Here is a 25,005-nt window from a genome sequence, read left to right as displayed (position 1 = left end):
TGCTTATTTGTTTCCTCCTTCTTCCCAGTGTGATTTCCAAGATTAAGCTGGAGAAATCATTTCCGTTCAGGCTCTGGTCCGAATTAAACCTCTTATTAAGCCCATTTCTCCTCCTTGGATTGTCTGCTCTTTCTTGTGAGTCTCCTTATCTGATTTTTCATCAGTATAAGGCTGTTTTGTGGACAGCATTTATTTTTTTGCTGTTTCTTCTGACAATTTTGGTAGAGAGATTGTTGTTCCCTCTTTGTCCTCTGATCCTAAGAATGCTTCTGAATGCTTTTTATGGATGTTGTTAGAGTATTTAAATATTATGTTGATGCTACTAATGATGTCAGACAGACCTCTAGTTTTTGTTCTTTTTTTCTGTGCCTGGGAAAGGTCAGAAAGCCTTTGCGGTTTCTTTAGTCTCTTGGTTGAAACTTTTGATTCACAGAGCTTATTTTGAGGCACCTCAGTCTCCACCTCAGCGGATTACAGCTCATTCTACTTGGTCAGTTGCCACTTCCTGGGCTTTCAAGAATGAGTCTTTAGTTGATCGAATTTGCAAAACAGCTACTTGGTCTTCTTTGCATACTTTTACTAAATGTTACCATTTTTATGTTTTTCCGTCCTCTGAAGTAGCCATTGGTAGACAGGTCCTTCAGTCAGTTGTCTCAGTTTAAGGATTAAAAAAAAAATTGTGGCATTGTATATTTATTTTTTCTCAGTGAAAAAATGTTTTTTAACCCTCCCTTTGTCATTTACTTGTGGACTTCCACAGCTTGGGTATAAGTACCCATGAGTAATGGATCATGGACTCTCACCAACATGAAAGAAAGGAATTTATCAGGTAAGCATAAATTATGTTTTGTGCATATGCTTAGCGTGTGTGAAACACCTTATTGTGCAATAATTCTTAATATTTTTAATTTAATTTATAGCACATTAAGTCATTTTTAATACAAGTATTAAAAATAAATACATTTGCTGGTCATTTTGCACAGTGTATAGACGGCATTTATCTCCCTCTCACAAAATGCAAAGCTGTGTAAACTAGGGAAGGTTCAATTTAAGGTTGCATGGGCATCAAATAAAACTGTTTAGTGTCCAATTTACTTTTTAAACATGTTGCATGGGCAGTGACCTGGACAACTAACCATGGGTGGTCTTTAGCTTTATAAAAGTGACAATAATTTTATATAGTTGATTTACCTGCAGAAAATTCCACCTTTCCTGATCTTGTCAATACTGCAGTATTTGCTATAGAAAAGCTATGTAATCAAGATCCAGTGGTACTGAGGGTAGAAGAAAAAGTGTCTCTGCAGTTACTTTGAGTACAAACAACTTATTAGCTGCTTGCTTGTGTAGATTATCACTTGAAGGGAGTTATCTGCTAAAAATAAACTATTCAATGGGTACAGAGCATTTCTTATTTCCCCCACAATATTCCTTTAAATTAATGTTTAAGCACCTTCCCCTACTTTGCAAATATTTGAAAGCAAAAATCTCTAAAAAGCCATCTGAATCTCTTAAGCTACCTTTGTTGCTCAAGTTTTCATGTAAATAGCTCAAACACTCTCCTACCTAGATTCAGATATGCTACACTTAATTGGTATTGATGACCAATCACCCTTCTCTATTTTCACATGGCTTCCTATCCCCTAATTTTGTATTGCCCCCAGACCTCAAATCAGACAGATTAGGACCCTACTTATGTCACATGTGCCATACTCCTGTTGACAATGGCTCTGCCTCGCAACGTCGTCCGGGCTCCTCAGCACCTCCACATATATATTTGAGTGTGTATGTATATATATATGTGTATATATATATATATATATATATATATATATATATATATATATATACTGTATGTGTGTAATTAGTTCTGTATGCATTTCTTTGGTCTTTTTTTTTTTCTCTTAGGACTATTGCTTTATAGTTGTGAATGTGATATTTATTAAAATGTATTATTTGAATTAAATATTTTTTGCATTCTAAATTTTAAATACAGCAAGTCTCCTCCCACAAACATCAACTTCTTTTTTTTTTTACCTATCTTTCTATTCTTTTCCTGAGTTAATTGCAGATCATTGTAGATAGAGCAGGTAAAATGGCAGCCTCCCCCCCCCCCCCCCCCTAAAAAAAGAAAGAAAACAATTGGAGTAATATTTTTTTTATTTAAAATGTGGGATTATCTCACTTAAGAAATGGGGTATGTAACTCCTCTGCAGTAGATACAATTCAAACTGTAATATCCTAACAACCTCACTATTTTTTTATTTACAGTTAATAATGTATTCCTGACAGAGCAAGGATATGGCTGTTTCGATTCATATTCAATTCTGGTTTTACAATAAATTATCAAAGTCACTTTTAGGTATTAAAAAGGTAAGGGACGAAATTGATTAAGCATTCTTAGTTTTTACAAATCTTTATTAAGCAGTGGTTAATTCTTTATAATTACTGTAATCACTAATATAAAATTGTGCTTTATATCTAGCTTGCAACATATAAACTTTGTATGTATGAAAATGACTTACTAGGTCAAAATAAATAAATACAAAATACTGAAATCTTAGTTTAATTCCTTTAAACAGGTTTAATTTTGCCATATAAATTGCAATGTATTTCTTAAAAACAAATCATCTGATAAATATCTTCAGTATGTGTTTAAAGTGTCAGTAAACTTTAAAAATAATGTTATATAATTCTGCACATAGTGCAGAATTATATAACATTATATTAGCCAAACATTTATAAAATATAATTTCCCCTATTAATTTAAAAAAACAAAAAACGCTGTTTCACAGACCCGCTCTCTGCTGAGCTGGTCTGTTATATTTACTCAGCGCATCGGGCCAGCTGTATAGTCACAGCCCAGCCCGACCGCGCCATAAGACTAAGTGCAGCTCGCTCCTGGAGTAAATATAACAGACCGCTCAGCAGAGAGCAGAAAGCGGGTCTGTGAAACAGCGTTTTTTTTTTTTTTTTTTTTTAAATTAATAGGGGAAACTATGTTTTATAAATGTTTGGCTAATATAATGTTATATAATTTTGCACTATGTGCAGAATTATATAACATTATTTTTAAGGTTTACTGTCCCTTTAAGCAACTGTTATGGCCTTATTATTTTAATTAAAAAAAAAAGTTAATATATAATATAATTAATATCTCACTGTGTAGGCCTCAATGATATCTGTCATGTGATGAATGTGTTTCTAAAAGGTAGAGACTTTAAAATGCCAATTTCTTTCATGTAATTGGCAAAAGTCCATGAGCTAGTGACGTATGGGATATACAATCCTACCAGGAGGGGCAAAGTTTCCAAAACTTCAAAATGCCTATAAATACACCCCTCACCACACCAACAATTCAGTTTTACAAACTTTGCCTCCTATGGAGTTGATGAAGTAAGTTTGTGCTTGATTTCTTATGTGATATGCCCTTCTCAGCATTTTGAAGCCCGATTCCTCTCAGAGTACAGTGAATGTCAGAGGGATGTGAATGCAATGGTTTTCCTCACGGGGATCTATTTCATAGGTTCTCTGTTATCGGTCGTAGAGATTCATCTCCTACCTCCCTTTTCAGATCGACGATATACTCTCATATTCCATTACCTCTACTGATAACCGTTTCAGTACTGGTTTGGCTATCTGCTATATGTGGATGGGTGTCTTTGGTAAGTATGTTTTCATTTACTTAAGACACTCTCAGCTATGGTTTGGCACTTTATGTATTTATATAAAGTTCTAAATATGTATTGTACTTATATTTGCCATGATTCAGGTTTCAGTATATTTCCTTTTGCAGACTGTCAGTTTCATATCTGGGAAATGCATTTTTTTAGGAAAATGTATTTCTTACCTGGGGTATAGTCTTTTTTTCAATTGACTATCATTTTAAATTCACAGGCAGAATTAGGCTCGCGAGGGCGCAAAATGCCAAACTTTATTTTGTCATTTTTGGCGCAAAGTTACGTTCGATGACGCAAATTCGTAATTTCCGGTGTCTTTGTCGACGCCAAGTCTTTTCCCAAGGTTGCGTCGTCAATGACGCGAGTGTGTAATTTCCGGATGTTGTTAGCGCCAAAAAAAAATTCTCTGTGCGTCATTCTTGGCGCCAAATATTTTCATAATTTAAACCCCATTCCTATATGCCTCTTGACTTTTTTCTCTATCAGAGGGCTATGCTGTTGCATTTTCTTTTTAAAGACACAATGAGTCCACGGATTTCATCCTTGCGGGATTACGCCTCCTGGTCAGCAGGAGGAGGCAAAGAGCACCACATCAGAGCTGTTATATAGCTCCTCACTTCCCTCCCACTCCAGTCATTCTCTTTGCCTAAGTTAGTGATAGGAGATGGCAAAGTGAGGTGTTAGTTTTTAGATCTTTAATCAAGAGTTTTTTGTTTTAAAACAGTGCCAGAGTGTGTTGTTTTGTTTAGGGTGTAGCCGTAGTCCATATCAGTCTCTACAGAAGAGCAATTGATGGCTTTAGAGCAATGGGAACTGATGGGACTTAATTCTCACTGCGCCTCCCATATTGTTATGCTGCCCTTCTCAGGATGACCTAAGCGATATCTAACTCAGGTCCTATCTGTTTCCACAGGGCTATGGGAGGGAGAGGACCTCCTACACCTGTTTGAGCTGTCTTGCTGTCAGACAGCATTGAGGTAAGTGCAGTTTCTAGTGATTCTGGGGCACACTTAGTTATACTCAGAGTGGACTCTGCACGGGTCAAATTATTACTTTATTGTTCTGGGATGAGACTCTTCAGATGGAAAGGGCTTTCCCATGATGACAGCATGGGTACAAAGGCACTGGGCTGAGGCTAAGGGACTGTATCGGACATTTTTTATTATTATAAATTCCCGGTACGGGTTGTATACAGATTGACGCCCACAATGGGCAGGGCTTCTTTTCGCGCGCTTCACTAGACGCTGCGCAGTTTAAATTGACACTTGTTCCGCCTTTGGTCAGAAAGTTAAAGACCGGGAACTCATCTACTGCATATTTCTATCGGGCAGTGCGCTGAACCGCATGGTTTAAAAAGCAGGCGGTTGTTAGCGCCCTGTGGCCCGACAGGACACATTCCTGAGAGAGGTCTGGGACTGGCGGCAGGTAGGCGCCTCAGCTTAGCTGTTGAGGCGGTGAGGTGTCTGAACGGGGAAAATAGTGTTTATTTTTCAGACTGTAACTGCTTACATGTTAAACGTCTTTTTTTTCTACTCAGCCGTAAAGGAAACGGCTCCGTTTAATTATTAAAGTCACAGTGTTTAAAGTAAAATAGAATAATTTATTATTTTAATAACACTGGATTATACGATTATTGTACTTATTTTTACATTACTCTTCTCTCATATAATAAGAGAGTCTGAGTGGTACTTTTAAAGGGCCAGTATCATTTAAAGGGCCAGCATTAAATTTATAGAAATATTTCAAAATGTCAAGATATTGTTCGTTTCATTTTCTTACCTGTTTTATAGTATGGATTTAGAAAATGTTACTTGCACAATGTGTTTGAATGCCAATGTGGAACCTCCGGTTCCTTTTTGTCCCTCATATATTGAGAGGGCTTTAAGCTATAAAGATAAAATGTTTCATCATACAAAATTGTCAGTGGCGGATGCCTCTCAAGAGTCTTACAATAAGAGTCAGGGTACGCCACAGCTTTCTCCCCAAATGTCCCAGCTTTTATCGCCCGCCCAAGCAGTGCCCTGTACTTTGCCTCAAGTTTCTGCTGCAGTTACAGTAAGGGATATAGCTGCAGTTATGGCTTCTACTCTTTCTATCTGCCTTTCCTATACTTCAAGGCAAACGTAAAAGGAAGGACTACTATGTGATTAACGAGGTTTCAGATGTTCTGGTGGCAACCTCTGATGCACCCTCCCAGGGATCAGAGATAGAGAGTATGGAGGTTCTATCGGAAGGTGAAATTTCAGACTCAGGGAGCTTACCTTTGACTGATTCAGAAGTTGTTTCCTTCCGGTTTAAACTAGAACACCTCCGTCTGTTACTCAGGGAGGTTTTAGTGACTTTGGACGACTGTGATTCCACAGGAGTGGTCGTTCCTGAGAAATTGAGTAAGTTAGACAGATACCTAGAGGTTCCTTCTTACTCAGAGGTTTTTCCAGTTCCCAAGCGAACTTCGGAGATTATTGCTAAGGAATGGGAGAGGCCTGGTATTCCCTTCTCTCCTTCTCCTATTTTCAAGAAGATGTTCCCAATTGCAGACGCTATCAAGGAGACTTGGCAAACGATCCCTAAGGTGGAAGGGGCTATTTCCACCTTGTCCAAACAAACTACTATTCCTATTGAGGATAGTTGTGCTTTCAAGGACCCCATGGACAAGAAGTTGGAGGGTCTACTGAAAAAGATATATGTTCACCAGGGTTTACTACTACAACCTGCCGCATGCATTGTTACATTAACCAGTGCGGCAGCTTATTGGTTTGATGCTCTTGCAGAGTCTCTTAAGACTGAGACTCCTTTGGAAGAAATCCAGGATCGGATTAAATCTTTAAAATTAGCTAACTCTTTCATAACAGACGCTTCCCTGCAAATTACTAAATTGGCAGCTAAAAGTTCAGGTTTTTCTATTCTAGCCCGCAGAGCCTTATGGTTGAAACCTTGGTCTGTTGATGTATCATCCAAATCTAAGCTTTTGGTAATTCCCTATAAGGGAAAGACCTTGTTTGGTCCTGGGTTGAAGGAAATTATCGCTGACATTACAGGAGGCAAGGGTCATTTCCTTCCTCAAGACAAAAGAAATAAGCAGAAGGGACGACAGAGTAATTTTCATTCCTTTCGAAATTTCAAAGGAAACTCTTTCGCTTCCTCATCTAAACCGGAAGGAAACTATTCGCAAACCAAGTCAACTTGGAAACCAAACAACTCTTGGAACAAAGGTAAACAATCCAAGAAACCCGCCGCTGACTCAAAGTCAGCATGAAGGGTTTGCCCCCGATCCAGGACCGGATCTGGTAGGGGGCAAACTTTCCTTCTTCACTTGGGTGCGAGATGTTCAGGATTCCTGGGCTATAGAAATAGTGTCTCAGGGATACAAACTGGAGTTCAGAAATTCCCCTCCCCGGGGAAGATTTCTTTCAAGGTTATCTGCAGACCAGATAAAAAGAGAGGCGTTCTTACATTGTGTAAGAGACCTCTTTTCCATAGGGGTGCGAGATGTTCAGGATTCCTGGGCTATAGAAATAGTGTCTCAGGGATACAAACTGGAGTTCAGAAATTCCCCTCCCTGGGGATGATTTCTTCTTTCAAGGTTATCTGCAGACCAGATAAAAAGAGAGGTGTTCTTACATTGTGTAAGAGACCTCTTTTCCATGGGGGTGCGAGATGTTCAGGATTCCTGGGCTATAGAAATAGTTTCTCAGGGATACAAACTGGAGTTCAGAAATTCCCCTCCCCGGGGAAGATTTCTTCTTTCAAGGTTATCTGCAGACCAGATAAAAAGAGAGGCGTTCTTACATTGTGTAAGAGACCTCTTTTCCATGGGGGTAATTTGTCCCGTTCCAATACAGGGACAGGGTTTTTATTCAAATCTGTTTGTAGTTCCCAAAAAGGAGGGAACCTTCAGACCCATTTTAGACCTTGAGTCTAAACAAGTTTCTCAGAGTTCCATCGTTCAAGATGGAAACTATTCGTACCATTCTTCCATTGATCCAGGAGGGTCAATTTATGACGACAGTGGATCTAAAGGATGCATATCTTCATGTTCCTATCCACAGAGATCATCACAAGTTCCTGAGATTTGCCTTCCTGGACAAACACTTTCAGTTCGTGGCTCTTCCTTTCGGTCTGTCCACGGCGCCCAGATTTGTAAGGCTGCAACCTGGTCCTCTCTTCACACTTTTTCTAAATTTTACAAATTCGATACTTTTGCCTCGGCTGAGGCTGGCTTTGGGAGGAAAGTTCTTCATGCAGTGGTGCCTTCCGTTTAGGTTCCCTGTATTGTCCCTCCCTTCTCATCCGTGTACTATAGCTTTGGTATTGTATCCCACAAGTAAGGATGAAATCCGTGGACTCATCGTGTCTCTTAAAAGAAAATGTAGGCTTACCTGATAAATTTGTTTCTTTTTAGACACGATGAGTCCACGGCCCGCCCTGTTCTATGAGACAGGTTATTAATTTTTGTTAACTTCAGACACCTCTGCACTTTGGCTTTTCCTTTCTCTTCCTAACTTCGGTCGAATGACTGGACTGGGAGGTAAGGGAGGAGCTATATAACAGCTCTACTGTGGTGCTCTTTGCCACCTCCTGCTGATCAGGAGGCGTAATCCCACAAGTAAGGATGAAATCCGTGGACTCATTGTGTCTAAAAAGAAACAAATTTATCAGGTAAGCATACATTTTCTTTTTTCCCATTCATGAAACTGTCATATAAGGAAATTGATAATTTTGCTTTATATGTTGTTTTTTCTCTTACATTTTGCAAGATGTCTCAATCTGTTCCTGTCTCAGAAAACACTGTTGGAATCCTGCTGACTAATAACAGTTCTACCAAAGCTAAGTACATTTGTTGTAATCTTATGGAGATTATATCTCCAGCTGTGGTTTGTAATAAGTTGTCATGATAAACTTTTATATGCAGAGAATGTGTCCATCAGTAATAATACATTGCCTGTTGCTGTTCTTTTAACATCTAATGTACAAGATATACCTTTTAATTTACAAGAATTTTTTTCTGATTCTATTCAGATGGCTTTGTCTGCCATCCCGCCTTCTAATAATTGTAAAGGTCTTTTTAAACTTCTCATAAAGTTAATGAAATTTCAAATGACCGACAACATACTGAATTATTCTCCTCTGATGAGGATCTATCTGATTCAGAAGATCTTTCCTCAGATATTGACACTAACAAATCTACTTTTTTTTTATTTAAAATGGAGTACATTCGTTCTTTGTTGAAGAAGTGTTGATTATATTGGATAATGAGGAGACTAGTCCTCTTGATTTTAAAGCTAGTAAACGTTTAAATTCTGTTTATAAACCTCCTGTGGTTATTTCAGAGGTTTTTTTTCAGTTCCTGATGCTATTTCTGATATGATTTCTAAGGAATGGAATAGGCCTGGTACTTCTTTTTTTCCTTCTTTAAGGTTTAAAAAATTGTATCCTTCGCCAGCAATTAGATTGGAGTTTTGGGAAAAGATCCCCAAAATTGATGGGGCTATCTCTACTCTTGCTAAACGTACTACTATTCCTACAGAAGATAGTATTTCTTGTTTAGATCCTTTAGATAGGAAACTTAAATCTTATCTAAGGAAAGCTTATTTATTTTCAGGTCTTCTTCTTAGGCCTGCAATTTCTTTTTGGTTGGAAACTTTAGCGCAACAAGTATCGAATCATGATTTGTCTAGCATTGTTAACTTGATTCAACATGCTAATAATTTCATTTGTTATGACATTTTTTGTTACCAAAATTTTTGTTAAATTTCTGTCTTTAGCTATTTTAGCTAAAAGAGCTTTGTGGCTTAAATCTTGGAATGCTGATATGACTGCTAAGTCCAGATTGCTATTTCTTTCCATCCAAGGTAATAAATTATTTGATTCAGTTGGATTCAATATTTTCAACTGTCACTGGGGGGAAGGGAGTTTTTTGCCTCAAGATAAGATCTAAGGGTAAATTTAAAGCTTCTAGACGTTTTTGTTCTTGAATAAGGAACAGAAACCTAATTCTTCCCCAAGGAATCTGTTTCCAATTGGAAGCCTTCTTCAAATTGGAATAAATCCAAGCTATTTAAGAGATCAAAGCCAGCCCCTAAATCCGCATGAAGATGCGGCTCTTATTCCAGCTCAGCTGGTAGGGGCAGATTAAGATTTTTCTAAGATGTTTGGATCAATTCGGTCAAAAATCATTGGATTCAGAATATTGTCTCTCAGGGGTACGGAATAGGATTCAGAGTAAGATCGCCTGTGAGATTTATTTCTCTCACTCGGTAAAGGCTCAGGCTTTCCTGAAGTGTGTTTCAGACCTGGAGTTATCTGGGGTAATCATGCCAGTTCCGTTTCAGGAACAGGGTCTGGGGTTTTATTCAAATCTCTTCATTGTCCCAAATTGAGTAATTTAATTCAGACCAGTTTTGGATCTAAAAATTTTGAATCGATATGTAAGAGTACCAACTTTCAAAATGGTGACTATAAGGTCTATTCTGGGTTTTTTTCAGCAAGGGCATTATATGCCCACAATAGACTTACAGGATGCACATCTTCATATTCCGATTCATCCAGATTGCTTTCAATTTCTGAGATTCTCTTTTTTTAGACAAGCATTACCAATTTGTTGCTCTTCCTTTTTGGCCTAGCGACAGCTCTAGGAATCTTTTCAAAGGTTCTTGGTGTCCTACTCTCTGTTATCAGAATGCGGGGTGTTGCGGTGTTTCCTTATTTGGATGATATCTTGGTACTTGCTCAGTCTTTACGTTCTGCAGAATCTCACACGAATCAACTACTGTTGTTTCTTCAAAGACATGGTTAGAGGATCAATTTACCAAAAAGTTCCTTGATTCTTCAGACAAGGGTCACCTTTTTAGGTTTCCAGATAGATTCAGTGCCCATGACTCTGTCTCTAACAGACAAGAGACAATTTAAATTGGTTTCAGCTTGTCGGAACCTTCAGTCTCTATTATTCCCTTCAGTAGCTATGTGCATGGAAGTTTTAGGTCTCATGACTGCAGCATCGGACGTAATTCTCTTTGCTTGTCTTTATATGAGACCTCTCCAGCTTTGTATGCTGAATTAAAGGTGCAGGGATTATTCAAGGATATCACAATTAATATCCTTAAATCCCAATGTTCGACTATCTCTGACTTGTTGGTTAGATCACCATTGTATAGTTCTATGGGCCTCTTTTGTTCGTCCAACCTGAACTGATCACAACAGATGCAAGTCTTACAGGTTGGGGAGCTGTCTGGGAATCTCTGACAGCACAAGGGGTTTGGAAATCTCAAGAAGCGAGATTGCCAATCATTATTGTGCAATTTTCAGGGCTCTTCAGGCTTGGCCTCTGTTGAAGAGAGAACCGTTCATTTGTTTTCAGACAGACAATATAACAGCTCTGGCATATGTCAATTATCAGGGTGGGACTCTCAGTCCCCTAGCTATGAAAGAAGTATCTCAAATACTTTCTTGGGTGGAATCCAGCTCTTGTCTAATTTCTGTGGTACATATCCCAGGTGTAGACAATTGAGAAACGGATTATCTCAGCCCTCAGACTTTACATCCGGGGGAGAGGTCTCTCCATTCAGATGTGTTTTTCTCAGATTGTTCAGATGTGTGGTTTTCCAGAAATAAATCTGATGGCTTCTTATCTAAACAAGAGACTTCCTAGGTACCTGTCCAGGTCCAGGGATCTTCAGGCGGAAGCAGTGGTTGCATTGACACTTCCTTGGTGCTACCAACCTGCTTATATTTTCCCGCCTCTAGTTCTTCTTCCAAGGGTGATATCCAAAATCATCATGAAATAGTCATTTGTATTGCTGGTAGCTCCAGCATGGCCTCACAGGTTTTGGTATGCGGGTCTTGTTTGGATGTCCAGTTGCCAACCTTGGCCTCTTCCATTTAGGTCGGATCTTCTGTTTCATGGTCCGTTTTTTCCATCAGGATGTCAAATCATTAAATTCGAAGGTATGGGAATTGAAAGCCCAGTGCTTAGTCATAGAGGTTTCTCTGACTCAGTGATTAATACTATGTTACAGGCTCGTAAATCTGTTTCTAGAAAGAAATTTATCAGGTAAGCATAAATTTTGTTTTTCATGGTGGTGTTTTCATAAATTCGGTTGACATTCTTTCAGAATTCCTAGAATTTTTTTTCAGTTTTCTTCAGGATGGTTTGGATAAGGTTTTGTCTGCAAGTTCCTTGTAGGGACAAATCTTAGTTTTTTCTGTCTTATTTCACAGAAAGATTGCTAAGCTTCCTGATATTCACTGTTTTTAACAGGCTTTGGTTTGTATCAAGCCTGTCATTAAATCAATCTCTCCTCCTTGGAGTCTTAATTTGGTTTTGAAGGCTTTACAGGCTCCCCCATTTGAGCCTATGCATTCTTTGGATATTAAACTACTTTCTTGGAAAGTGTTGTTCCTTTTGGCCATCTCTTCTGCTAGAAGAGTTTCTGAATTATCTGCTCTTTTTTGTGACTCTCCTTTCTGATTTTTCATCAGGATAAGGCGGTTTTGCTGACTTCATTTAAATTCTTTCCTAAGGTTGTGATTTCTAACAACATTAATAGAGAATTTGTTGTCCCTTCCTTGTGTCCTAATCCTAAGAAGTCTTTGGATGTGGTAAGAGCTTTGAAATATTATGTTGTAGCTACTAAAGATTTCAGGAAGACTTCTAGTCTATTTATCTTTTCTGGTTCTAGGAAAAGTTAGAGGGCTTCTGACATTTCCTTGGCTTCGTGGTTAAAGCTTTGGTTTCATTCAGCCTATTTGGGGTCGGGCCAAGCCCCATCTCAGAGAATTACAGCTCATTTTACTAAATCAGTCTGTGGGCTTTTAAGAATGAAGCTTCAGTTGATCAGATTTGCAAAGCAGCAACTTGGTCTTCTTTGCATATATTTACTAAATTCTACCATTTTTAATGTATTCGCTTCTTTGGAAGCAGTTTTTGGTAGAAAAGTTCTTCAGGCAGCTTTTTAAGTTTGATTCTTCTGCTTATGTTTTAAGTTTTTTCTTTTCATTTAATGAGAATTAACTTATATTTTGGATTGTTTATTATTTTTTCAGCGAGAAATGGCTGTTTTTATTTTTATCCCTCCCTCTCTAGTGACTCTTGCGTGGAGTTCCACATCTTGGGTACTGCTATCCCATACGTCACTAGCTCATGGACTCTTGCCAATTACATGAAAGAAAACATAATTTTATTTATTTATGATAAATTAATTTCTTTCATATTGGCAAGAGTCCATGAGGCCCACCCTTTTTGTGGTGGTTATGATTTTTTGTATAAAGCACAATTATTCCAAATTTCTTTGTTGATGCTTTTTACTCCTTTCTTTATCACCCCACTACTTGGCTTTTCATTAAACTGAATTGTGGGTGTGGTGAGGGGTGTATTTATAGGCATTTTGAGGATTGGGAAATTTTGCCCCTCCTGGTAGGATTTTATATCCCATACGTCACTAGCTCATGTACTCTTGCCAAAATGAAAGAAATGAATTTATCAGGTAAGTTTTTACATAAATTATGTTTTTTTTCTAATAATATTTGTGATACAAAGGTACTTGTTCAGTCATACAATTATATTTTCTATTAATGCACACACTGACCATGACGTTTGTTAGTGAACCAGTTTTTTATTTTTTTTTAGCAAGCCATTGACTTAATAAACACATTGAAAATAGCAACGTATAAATAACACTTTGTTATATGTAATTGTAGGGCGCTTTGACACTTAAATAATTTAAACTAGCTATGAACAGTTGGTTTTCAATGTTCAGGCAAAACAATTATTCCTATCAGTAACAGCTATTGGGGAAACGGTCTATTTACTAATTAAAGGACAGTCAACACCAGAATTTTTGCTGTTTTAAAAGATAGATAATCCCTTAATTACCAATTCCCCAGTTTTGCATAACCAACACAGTTATAATTCTACACATTTTACCTCTGTGATTACCTTGTATCTAAGCCGCAACAGACTGCCCCCTTATTTCAGTTCTTTTGACAGACTTGCATTTTAGCCAATTAGAGCTTACTCCATGGTAAATTCACATGCATGAGCTCAATGTTATCTATATGAAACACATGAACTAATGCCCTCTAGTGGTAAAAAATTATCAAAATGCATTTAGATTAGAGGCGGCCTTCAAGGTCTAAGATATTTAACATATGAACCTCCTAGGTTTAGCTTTCAACTAAGAATACCAAGAGTACAAAGCAAAATTGATGATAAAAGTTAATTGGAAAGTTGTTTAAAATTACATGCTTTATTTAAATCATGAAAGTTTTTTTTTGACTTGACTGTCCCTTTAATAGTCTTTCACCCAAAATATCACATACGGTTGGGGGAAAAAACAGATTACTGTTGAATATAACAATTGTAACAAACATAACCTCTGTTTTACAGAGTTTTTTATATAAGCAGATATAATCTTTACAAGAACAATTGTATGTGCTTACTGATGTACGGTATTTGAACAGTGCTAAACCCCTAAAGCACTATAGCGAGTTTCCAAAAAACACAAGGATTCTCTATACAGGAAAACACATAAAAAATTAAAAATACCGCTATTTGACCCAAACAACAAGACGCTTATAATTTAAAATCTTCATATAGTGTATAACAGTGATTGTAGTTTCAAAATGTTGAAAAAAGCACTGACTCATATATTGTCCACAGTCAGTGCAAGTAAAACGTAGCATTTATTTCATATGACAGTTCAGTGCTTGAGAGAGAATGATAGCTCTGACCCTCCTCTTGCGTCACCTGAGGCGTTTTGCCAAGGCTTTCTCAAAGGCGACATGATATAATCTTTTACAAATTATAAGCTTATTACCCGAGAGACCAACATTTGTCAAAAGGTGTCCAGTCTTAGTTATAATTTTGATATAAATCGGCAATTGTATAGCCCAATAATTTGTCTGCAAAACTTATACTAACAGTTCATTATGTGCTATGGAAAATGATTTAGTTTTCCCAACTTACAGAGGCTGTTATGTAGTCTCTAGTATTCAGACACCTGATCTTCCTACATGAAGCAAAGTAATTATTTGATATACGCAGGAGTTCATTTATATCTTTAAAGATACAAACAAGGCTGAAGCAGCAGAAAAAGCAGCTAAAACTCAGCATAAGGAGAAATTAGCCGTATCAGGACAACTCACTTAAAACAATACTCTTTATTGCATCAATTTAAAAAACGAAACAAAAAAAAGATTGTTATAGATTTCATATAAGTGCCACCTAGGGTTGGGGATACATTTAAGAATTTGAGCAGGAAAGAATTGTTCTGGATTCATACATTTTTTGTTGTAATCCCTTGTTTTTTTTATTAATTAGAATTTAATTCTAATGAAAGAGAACAATTATATATGTATCTGATGTGGAGGTAACTTTTGTTATATGGAATGTTACTTATATTTCTTTCATCAGATGGTGAGAGTCAACAAGCCATCACAGATGAGAATATTTCCAACCTGACCACTAGGAGGAGGCAAAAGACACCGTGACACACCAGACATTTAAATCCATTCTTCTTCCCATGATCCTCCAGTAATTTTTCTTTTGCCTCCTTGATGAGGATGAAAGTGCAGTGCAAGATCATTATTTGAAAAGAGACCCTCTAACCCAGAGTCCTTCAAACTAATTTTCCCAAGACCCAGTGTCATGTTCCCACACACCTTGGATACCTTTGCAGCCCTATTTTTGTGCTTGGTCTGAAAGATTCTGAAGTAATATACAATAAGATAGCTGCAATTTTTGGCAAAGCAACTAAAATGTGTGCATAATTTATTCCTGATTTGAGTCAAACTTGAAAGTGTTGTAAAAGATAATACACACACTGTCATACAATGCACATACAAACATGCAAGTTGCTGAAGCTGAGGTAAGCACAGTGGAGGTCCTGAGAGGTAAGTACCAGCACCACCGGCTATTAATTATGAACATGTTTCACATAGACTGGCAACATGATACATTGTACACCTTATACTAGCAGTTTATAGCACTTAAAAAAAAAACATTTTGTGGTAACAGTTGCTTTAAATTTAGCGTGGTTGGCTTAGAGCGCTCAGAGGATGCTTCTGAGCTATGCTCAGTAAATTTTTCTTCACCTGCGCTAAAATTATATTTTTTACCTTTTGGTTTTAGTTTTACTGCTTACCTGGTAGCGCAAGCGTACTAAAGGGTTAATTTTTAGTGTGCTTTTTATTGCATCTTTTCTATGACTATAATCCTTTCCTGTGCTGCATTCTCAGTGTCTGTAACATTCTCAGGGATGGTGGAGGTGGTAAAGCACTCTGATTATCAGAGCTTGGCTTCAAATTTAAGGTACACAGTTTATTTAACCCTTTATGTCCTGTGTTATTTAGTTTTTTCCTGCACTTATCTGAACAGTAACTTATGTTTACTGTTAACCTTTTAAGGGTTATTCAGTTTTACATTGTGCTTTTACTGGTACTCAAACTTTTTCCTTACTGGTACTATGGAGCAAGCTGGTGCAACTCAAGCTTCTGGTCCATCAGCTCATCATCTAGAAGAGAGATCCTCTGTTACTTTAACCCCTTCTAGTTTGTGTTTACTTTGTAAGGATTCTTTGGTGTGTCTCCTTGCTCAGCTTTTTTCCTCATGCTAAGTCTATTGCTAATCCTAAACAGGGTTTTAATGAGCTTTAGAGTGTGTAAGGGTTTTTACCCTTTTAGGGTTGCTCCCAAGTGAGTTAATCTAAACTTTCTCCAAAACGTAAGTTTTATGTTCACTCTACTGTTAGTGAGGTTTTAACTTGCTTATCTCCAGTTGTTAAGCACCAACATTTGCAAGAATTTGCAGGTGGTTCTTCTTTTGCCTTTAGCTCATTAGGTACTTTCCTTACGAGCGAACACTCTCTTAAGTTACCCATTAAGGATAGAAGTGTTTCTCACTCTGATGATTCTTATTCTGAGGACAGTCTCAGGACCCTGCTGCTGTGGCAGACAATATATAAAAAAAGGTTTGAGTATATTCATGCATTATTGCGGGAGGTTTTAATTGCATTAGAGGTAGAGGATTGGTACAGTCAAGTTACCTGTTAAGAGGATTGATACAGTTAAGGCAGCTTCTACACAGCCTTCCTCTTTTTTTCCCATGCCTGATTCTGTTTCTGAAATTATTTCTAAGTAATGACAGAAGCTAGTTATTCCTAAATTTAACTCTGTTTCCTCTTCCTTCTTTTAAGAGATCTGGGAAACTGTTCTAAATGTAGGTGCAGCTATTTCCACTTTGGCCAGGCATACCACTATTCCTTTGGAGGCTAGTTCCTATTTTAAGGATCCTTTGGATAGAAAACTTGAACATTTTCATAGGTGATCCTTTCAGCTTGCAGGATTTTTGTTTGGTGTAATATCTTCTCAGAACTTGTTTCCTGAGCAAATTCCTTTGTGATGCAGTATTGGAAATGTTTTACATTAATGCTCTAAAGTGCTGCATTAGCTGTTTTAGCTAGGTGAGCTTTGTGAGCTTTTCTGCACCAGGATAAAAAAGCAAAGGTTAACCTTAGATCTGCAAGGCATTTTTGTGACTTTTGACAATCTAAGAATCAGATTCTCCCTCTGCCCAGAGTTCTGGATACTCCAAATCCTCTTAGAAGTCTAACTCATCTTGGTCCAAAAACAGTCCAAGAAGGCTACCCCAGCTCTTAAGTCTGTGTGGCCTCCATACCAGATCAGTCTATGGTAGGGGTTTGATTGAGTCTCTTTCTAGAAACTTTGAAGATCTGTTCATGATCCCTGGGTATTGCAAATAATTTCCTTGGGATATTGAATACATTTCCGAAGATTTTTTTTCTGTCTTGAGTGCCTCAAGATCCTTTAAAGGTCCAAACTTTTCTGGCTTGTGTGAGAGATCTGGAATTAATGGGAGTAATTACTCCAGTTCCAACTCCAGAATTCAATCATGGGTTTTATTAAAATCTCTTTATAGTCCCAAAGATCTCAAAATATTGAACAAATTCCTGAAAGTGTCCTACTTTCAAGATGGAGACAATTCACAGGTTAGTTAATTTAGTGCAGGAGGGTCTGTTTATGTCTACTATTGGCATAAATATGCTTATTTGCTTATTCATATTTACAGGAATCATGTCAAGTTCCTTAAGTTTGCTTTTCTAGACAAGCACTATCAGTTTGTTGCCCTCCCCTTTGGTCTGGCTACAGCTACCAAAATGTTTACAGAAGTACTGGCAGCTGTGTTGTCTGTAGTTAGAGCTCAAGGAATTACTGTAGTTTCTTACTTGGACGACTTTCAGGTCCAGGCTCCTCCTTATGATCTGGCTGTTTCTCGTACTCGGTTCTTAAGATGTGTTAGAGTAACAGTTGGAAAATACATTTTCCAAAAATCTCATTAAGTCATCAGACCGTGTGTCTATTCTAGGGTTTATAATCGATTCTGTGACAAAGTTCTTGGCTCTGGCAGATCAGCAAAGACTGAAGCTGCAACAGGCCTGTTCCCTTCGGTAGCTGAATCCTTTCCCTTCTGTTGCTCAGTGCATTTGTGTTGTGTGCCTCATGGTTGCTGATCCAGATGCATTTCAATTTGCCAAGTATCCTCTTCGGACCCCCAATTGTAGATGCTGCATTAAATTGCACAGTGATCACACAGATCTCTTTGAGGATTCTGTTAGATCACAGGATGTGGTAGATTTCCTTGCCCCTCGTTTAGTTAACCTCCTTTCTTTGACCAGTGTGGATAGTAATTTCCACAGATGCCATCCTGTGAGGTTGGGGTGCAGTCTGGGGGTCCCAAAGAGGCAGTGCGTTTGGTCTCCTGAGGGGGCAAGGTTACCAATAAATATTATGAAACTGTTGGCCTGACCTCAGACATAAATCTTTTCTGAGATTCCAGTCAGACAAAATTACAGCATTGGCTTATGTCAATCATTCGGGAGGAACTTACAGTTCCTTAGCAATGACAGAAGTGGCCTGCATCATTAGATGGATAGAATGCCATCATTGCAGGATTCCTGCCATCCATATTCAAGGTTTGAGCAATTGGAAGGTAGATTTTCTCAGTCTCCAGTCTCGTCACCCACTCTCTAAATCAGGACGTTTTCAACCAAATTGCAAGATGTTGGGGTCTGCCTGAGATAGCTCTCATGAATTCTCATTTGAATCACAAACTGGATTAGTATTATGCCAGGTCTCGCAACCACAGGGCAACTCACAGATGCCCTAGTGATCCTTTGGTCGTTCAGCCTGATTTACATTTTTCCTCAGTTTGTGTTGCTATAATCTATGAATACGGCAGATTCTATCCAGTTTGTGCTGTGTGTGTTTTACCATGGGCCACCGGCCCAAATAAACTTATTGTTTTAACGTTTGGTGGACTCCGGCACTACTTTTTTTGTATCCAGTGTGATCGCCAGAATCAAGCAGGAACAAGCCCCATCAATTTTGATTGCACTGGCGAGGCCTTGCAGGATTTGGTTTGCGGATCTGGTGCAGATGTCCTCATGCCAGCCTTAGATGGTTCCTTTAAGAAAATATGTTCTCTCTTAAGGCCCTTTATTTTATCAAGATCTCCAGGGTCTGATTTTGACTGCATGGCAATTGAACTCTTGATTCTGTCTGAGAGGTTTTTTCTGACAGCGTTATTAATACACTGATTCAGGCTAGGGAAACTGTTACCATTCATATTTATCATAAGGTCTGGAAAAACATTTTCTTTCATAAGGTGGGGAGAGTCCCCAAGCTATCACTCCTGGGATTCAACTCCTGGCAACTAGTGGGAGACATAGATTCCCAAAGCTCTAAGAGCACTTAATTCCTCCCAACTCTGACGTTCTAGTCTTTTCTTTGCCTCTACAGGAGGAAGGTGAAGAATTGAGGTGCTCAGACTGATTTAAGGACCGTTTTCCCCTCATAGAACTGCTACAGAGAGACTGGGAGAGATTGTAGTATGAGGCTGTAACATTATCACTTTTCCTTCAAATGTGAAGAAGTTAGCTACATGCCTTCCACAGGTGTCACAGGGATCAGTCCCTTAGCTTCCTCCTTTTGGGTTGTTGATATACACCACAGATAGATCTTCTGCTGTGACGTACACAGCACTGGATAAGCACTCTACCAAAAGCAGTCTTTTCTGCAGCCAGAAGAGTGGGTGCGTCTGAGGTAAGTTCAGCCATTTCTTGCCCTCACATAGCCCACAGGCTATTAGTAGGTACCCCAATTTTGTGGTACATCATAGCCAGACGACATACACATGTAACAGACTAATTCCACCTTTCATTACCTAGACATATCGTACTTAGAATCCTATTAGCACATAATAAAGTTTCCATACTTACTAGACTGTCACCTGGAAGATACATCTCAATGCAACTTTATACCTTCTGGTATATACACAGTTAAAAGGATTTAACTGTTTGGCAATGTGAAGGGGAGTTTCTGTTTAATTTATGTTTTTTGTGCACTTAATTAGCACTGCAGATACAGATAGTAACTGGGCTATTGCCTTTTTTTTTTTTTTTTTTTTTTAAGTTCCTCAACTGCTCCATTTGTTTCTGAGTTCAATAGACATTTTTCAAATATCTACTTACTGAAGGGTATGATAGTTACATTATTTCCAAACATTTTATTTACAGTTTTTACATGTATTTACAGTATAAAAAATGGTGGTTGTCTTCATTTATTTTATTTGTGTATTCTTTAATGGAGCATACTGAAAATTGTCCCCACTACCTTACATTAGCCTTTATAGGGCAGTTCCACTGATACGTTTTATTTCTATTTTACAGTTCTAGTTCAGCTTTGCAATTCCTGAATGGATCTCAAAGGAATCTGTCCTTTTCTGTTTCATCATTACAAGGGAGTGCTTCAGATTTTGCTCCAGGGTTTAAAGGTTTGTGAGCTCTGTAGTTGTGGTGGCTATGCCTCCTCCAAATATGTGGAAAAGTACTATGTCTGAAAGTCATCGTAAAGTTACATTATTAGGTTCTTCTGCATCATCAACTACCAGAACACTTTAGGATGCCCTTATAATTTTTAGACTCAGACACCTCAGGTTGTTTTCTGAAGGTGATGAAAGAAAACAGAATTTATAGTACTTAATAAATTAGTTTCCTTCATAATAGTGAGGGTCCACTAGCCCCACGCTTTCTTTTAGTTCAGGTGGAGACAGTACTTGTGGGGCAAAGAAGTGCAAAACTTTATCTTTCCTGGTTTTCTTTTTTCCCTCATCTACTTGGCTATATGTATGACTGAGGATCATGGGAGGGGTTTAAAGCTTGTTTGTTGGGGTGTCTTTTGCCTCCTCCTAATGGTCAGGTAGGGAATATTCCCACATACGATGTCTCATGGGCTCTAACCATCATGAAATAAATTCATTGATCAGGTAAGCATACATTTTGTTTTTGCCAATTGTGTTATTTTATTTTTTTTTAATTAACCGTTTAATAGAATAGTTTTTTATGGGTTGTATCTATTAGCTATGCTATGTATACTTTCACATTGCGGTGTGAAGGTTTTGTTATCAATATAATGTAAAATTATATATATATATTTTTTTTTTTTTTAAATTGATGCAAATAAAGAGCATTGATTTTATTGAGTTGTCCTGATGAAGTGGATTTTTTTCTTATACTTTATTTTAAACTTAATTTTATACGTCATCTTTCCCTAATTGGTCACTGCAATGGAGACAAGGTAAACAAAGTTTAAAAGGCTTTTCAAATTCATATTTGGATGACTATTTTAAATGCATTTTATTTGTATGCAGATTGTTACATTGGCTTATTTCTTTTTTTAAAAAAAAAATGGGCTTAAAAAATTAAATTTAATGTCTCTTTAATTATGATGGAGGCACTACAGCCTGTTATTTTATAGGGAAAAAAACTTTGTATATTGCAGTGTTTTATTTTCCTTAAAATAACAATTTTGCAGGGAGGTTAAAGGGACATGAAACCCAACATTCAGATCTATAAAACGATAGCAAATAAATTGAATATCTGCTGCCCTGCTCACATTAAAAACACTACACCATTCGAAAATATAACGATTATCAGTTAGAAATGACAATGTTACTTCTTGGATTGATAAAGTAATGCATCTTCTAGAGAGGGCTACACACTGCAATTCTCAGACTTAATTTATTTGGAGAATAGTTCCCTTGAAATATATCAACATTAATTATTAAAAGGGTAATTGAAGCTAACTGCATAACAAACAATCCATTGAATAAAGCTGATATTAAAGTGAATGTAAACTTGAGCTTATTAGCTCGTCATACAAAGTTAAAAATAAATTACTTTCATTCATGAAATATAGAGACGATTCTCCGGTCCCCATATTTAGCAATTGATTGACAGATGACTCATCTGCAATCAACTAATTGTTTCTCCCCCCCCCCCCCCCCTACACAAGTTTTCTATAATAGCTCTTCAACAGCCAAGCCCCCCCCCCCCCCCCACTTGCCTTATGTGAAAGAGCCAATCCAGACTTACTCGAGTAGTCAACAATAGCCATTATCATTTTGTTAGCAAAAACAGTTTTTTGCATTTCTATATCTGATGACCTCTGTTTAAGAGACAGATCTGTGGCAGAGTTAGGTATATGAATTCTGCGGTGTGAGTTTTCTAGTTCTGAAAACTGGAAGTCCCTGTTAAATGTCATCAGTCATCATGTTGTAACAACATTGCTACAAGCAATAATGTTCACTCTCCTGAGCCTACCTAGGTTTACTCTTAAAGGGCCACTAAACCCAAAATCTTTCTTTCATGATTCAGATAGAGAATACAAATTTAAACAACGTTACAATTTACTTCTATTATTTATTTTGCTTCATTTTTTAGATATCCTTAGTTGAAGAAAAAGCAATGCACATGGGTGAACCAATCACACGAGGCTTCTATGTGCAGGAACCAATCAGCAGCTACTGAGCATATCTAGATATGCTTTTCAGCAAAGAATATCAAGATAATAAAACAAATTAGATAATAGAAGTAAATTAGAAAGATGTTTAAAATTGATTTCTCTTTCTAAATCATGAAAGAAAAAATGTGGCTTTCATGTCCCTTTAAGCAAAGTATATCACGTGAATGAAGTAAATGATAATATAACTATTGAATTTTTTTTTTCTTCTTAATTTACATGTTCTATCTAAACTATTTTTTCTCAACCACTGTCAGCAAGTACCCCAAACTGGCCAAGTTTTCATTATAGCTGAACTAGTGCACAGGTGAAATAATCAGCTGATGGCTGAGAGCAGGTTAGTAACCATGGTTGATTTTCACCTGTGCACTGGTTCAGCTATAATAAAAGCCTGGCCTGTTGGGGGTACTTGAGGAAACACTGATCTAAACCATCCATGAATGTTTAATGTTACTATTCCTTTAAAGTTAACATAATCAGAAACCTTTCAGCATTATTTGTGCCCCTTTATAACAGCATATTTTAATTTTTCTTTGTAAAAATATAGTGATTTGGAAGCAAAAGACCAGATTTATGTTGCAAGACGCACATTTTTGCAAGAATCATTCCACACCTTTCCATTCTGAAAATTTTTCTTTGTAAAAATATAGTGATTTGGAAGCAAAAGACCAGATTTATGTTGCAAGACGCACATTTTTGCAAGAATCATTCCACACCTTTCCATTCTGAAAATTATTTTAGCCTGTTAAAGCAGTTAAGATACAGTAGTACAAAACCTAAAATGTGAATTTGTGAAGTTTTTTTTTAGTAGCTTTTAGATTCCTGTAGATGACATATTCTCATGCATTTAAACCATAATGCCCGATGTAGAGGAACAGTGTGGTTTTTTTTTTCCTTGTACAGTGTGTGTTATTGCTTTGATCAAAATAACAAAGCACACAAGGCTAGTTTCCCTTAAGAAATAGACTTTCCATTTCTGGAGTTTATAGAATTGAGGTATCCATTTTAGAATCCTTTGTGCATCACTATTTTCTACTGTTCTGATATTTTCTCTAAATATCTTCAGTTAGAATTTCTTTCTTTCATACAATGATGCTAAATTATATGCTTGTAGTTTTTTTTTTTTTACTTGACAATGACATGGTTAAAATGACTGTTAAACCTGGCCTATAGCTCCCTTTTTCATAGTTGTACAAATATAGTGAATAGCTTGTTTTTCTGCTGGGTAGTGTTGTCTGCAATTAATTGTGCAATGGTATATGATTGTTCAAAGTGTGGAGTGGTGACGTGTTGTTGTTTTTTATCAGCTTAAAGGGACATTAAACACTCCTAACACTCAGCAATAGTAAGGCTACACTTTTCTTATAGTAGCTGTGGCATCACCGGCACTTTGTCGGTCTTTCTGAGCATGTGCACCAACCTTACCCACAAGAGTGCACATATGGCTGGATCCACAACACATCTTCAACGTTACTGGAACAAAGTACAACATAGTTATTGTTGTGTGTTAGAATTCAAGAAAATAATTAGACCAAAGAGATGTACCAAAATGTGAATATATCAAATTAAGCAGCTTGTTTTCTGGTAGTAAGAGCCAGAAAATTATTAAAATCATACAGTCATTACATTAACATTAAAAACAGTGTTTACCCAATGTTTCCATTTATATTTAAAAAGCTATTTAATGGTGTGTGTGTATGTATATATATATATATGTGTGTGTGTGTGTGTGTATATATATATATATATATATATATATGTGTGTGTGTGTGTGTGTGTATGTATGTGTATATATATATATATATATATATATATATATATATATATATATATATATATATATATATATATATACACACATATACAAACAAAAACTAGAATATCTGATGACAAGAAATGTCCTCAGACAAGCCCCAAAAGCGCTCACACTTAAAGGAGTCTTAATTCTTTGATATATTAATTCAAGATCATGTAAATCTATAATATATACAGAAGAAACCAAGCAGACAGTCTCAAAAGGCTAAGGTAAGTCCCTCTGACTTTTCTAAAAAATTGAAATACAAAAAATATGAGCTGGCGCTATAAGCAGCTCATGTCCATAAGCTGTAGGTAATCTAAATAATTTAAATAATTATCCTTATAAGTACTACTTGTCACTGACAAGAGATAAAAGGCATATATGGTGTACTAGAATGTATGTATATGTTGCATCTATGGTATTATTACTTAAGACATATACAAAGCCGTACAATATCAGTATACAAAGAATATGTTATTATTAGAAAGAATTATATACTGTATGTATGAAAAATAAAATGAAATACAATGAAATATAATAAAAGTCCTATTTAAAAGGACTTTTCTTATATTTCATTGTATTTTATTTTTCATATATATATTTTTTTCTAATAGCATATTCTTTGTGTACTGAGATATATATATATATATATATATA

At 36.9% G+C, this 25,005-nt stretch overlaps 1 long non-coding RNA gene across 1 annotated transcript; it reads left to right on the top strand.

Moving 5' to 3' along the window:
• The first annotated feature begins 1,861 nt into the window (after positions 1-1,861).
• LOC128642254 (uncharacterized) lies at positions 1,862-25,005 on the top strand. Its single transcript, XR_008399637.1, has 2 exons — positions 1,862-2,370; positions 22,472-25,005. It is a non-coding gene; the product is annotated as an uncharacterized LOC128642254 (long non-coding RNA).

The sequence above is a fragment of the Bombina bombina genome, chromosome 11, assembly GCF_027579735.1.
Source record: "Bombina bombina isolate aBomBom1 chromosome 11, aBomBom1.pri, whole genome shotgun sequence".
Lineage (NCBI taxonomy): Eukaryota > Metazoa > Chordata > Amphibia > Anura > Bombinatoridae > Bombina > Bombina bombina.
Note: the sequence above shows the minus strand (reverse complement) of the source record. Positions and strands in the feature narration are given on the sequence as shown.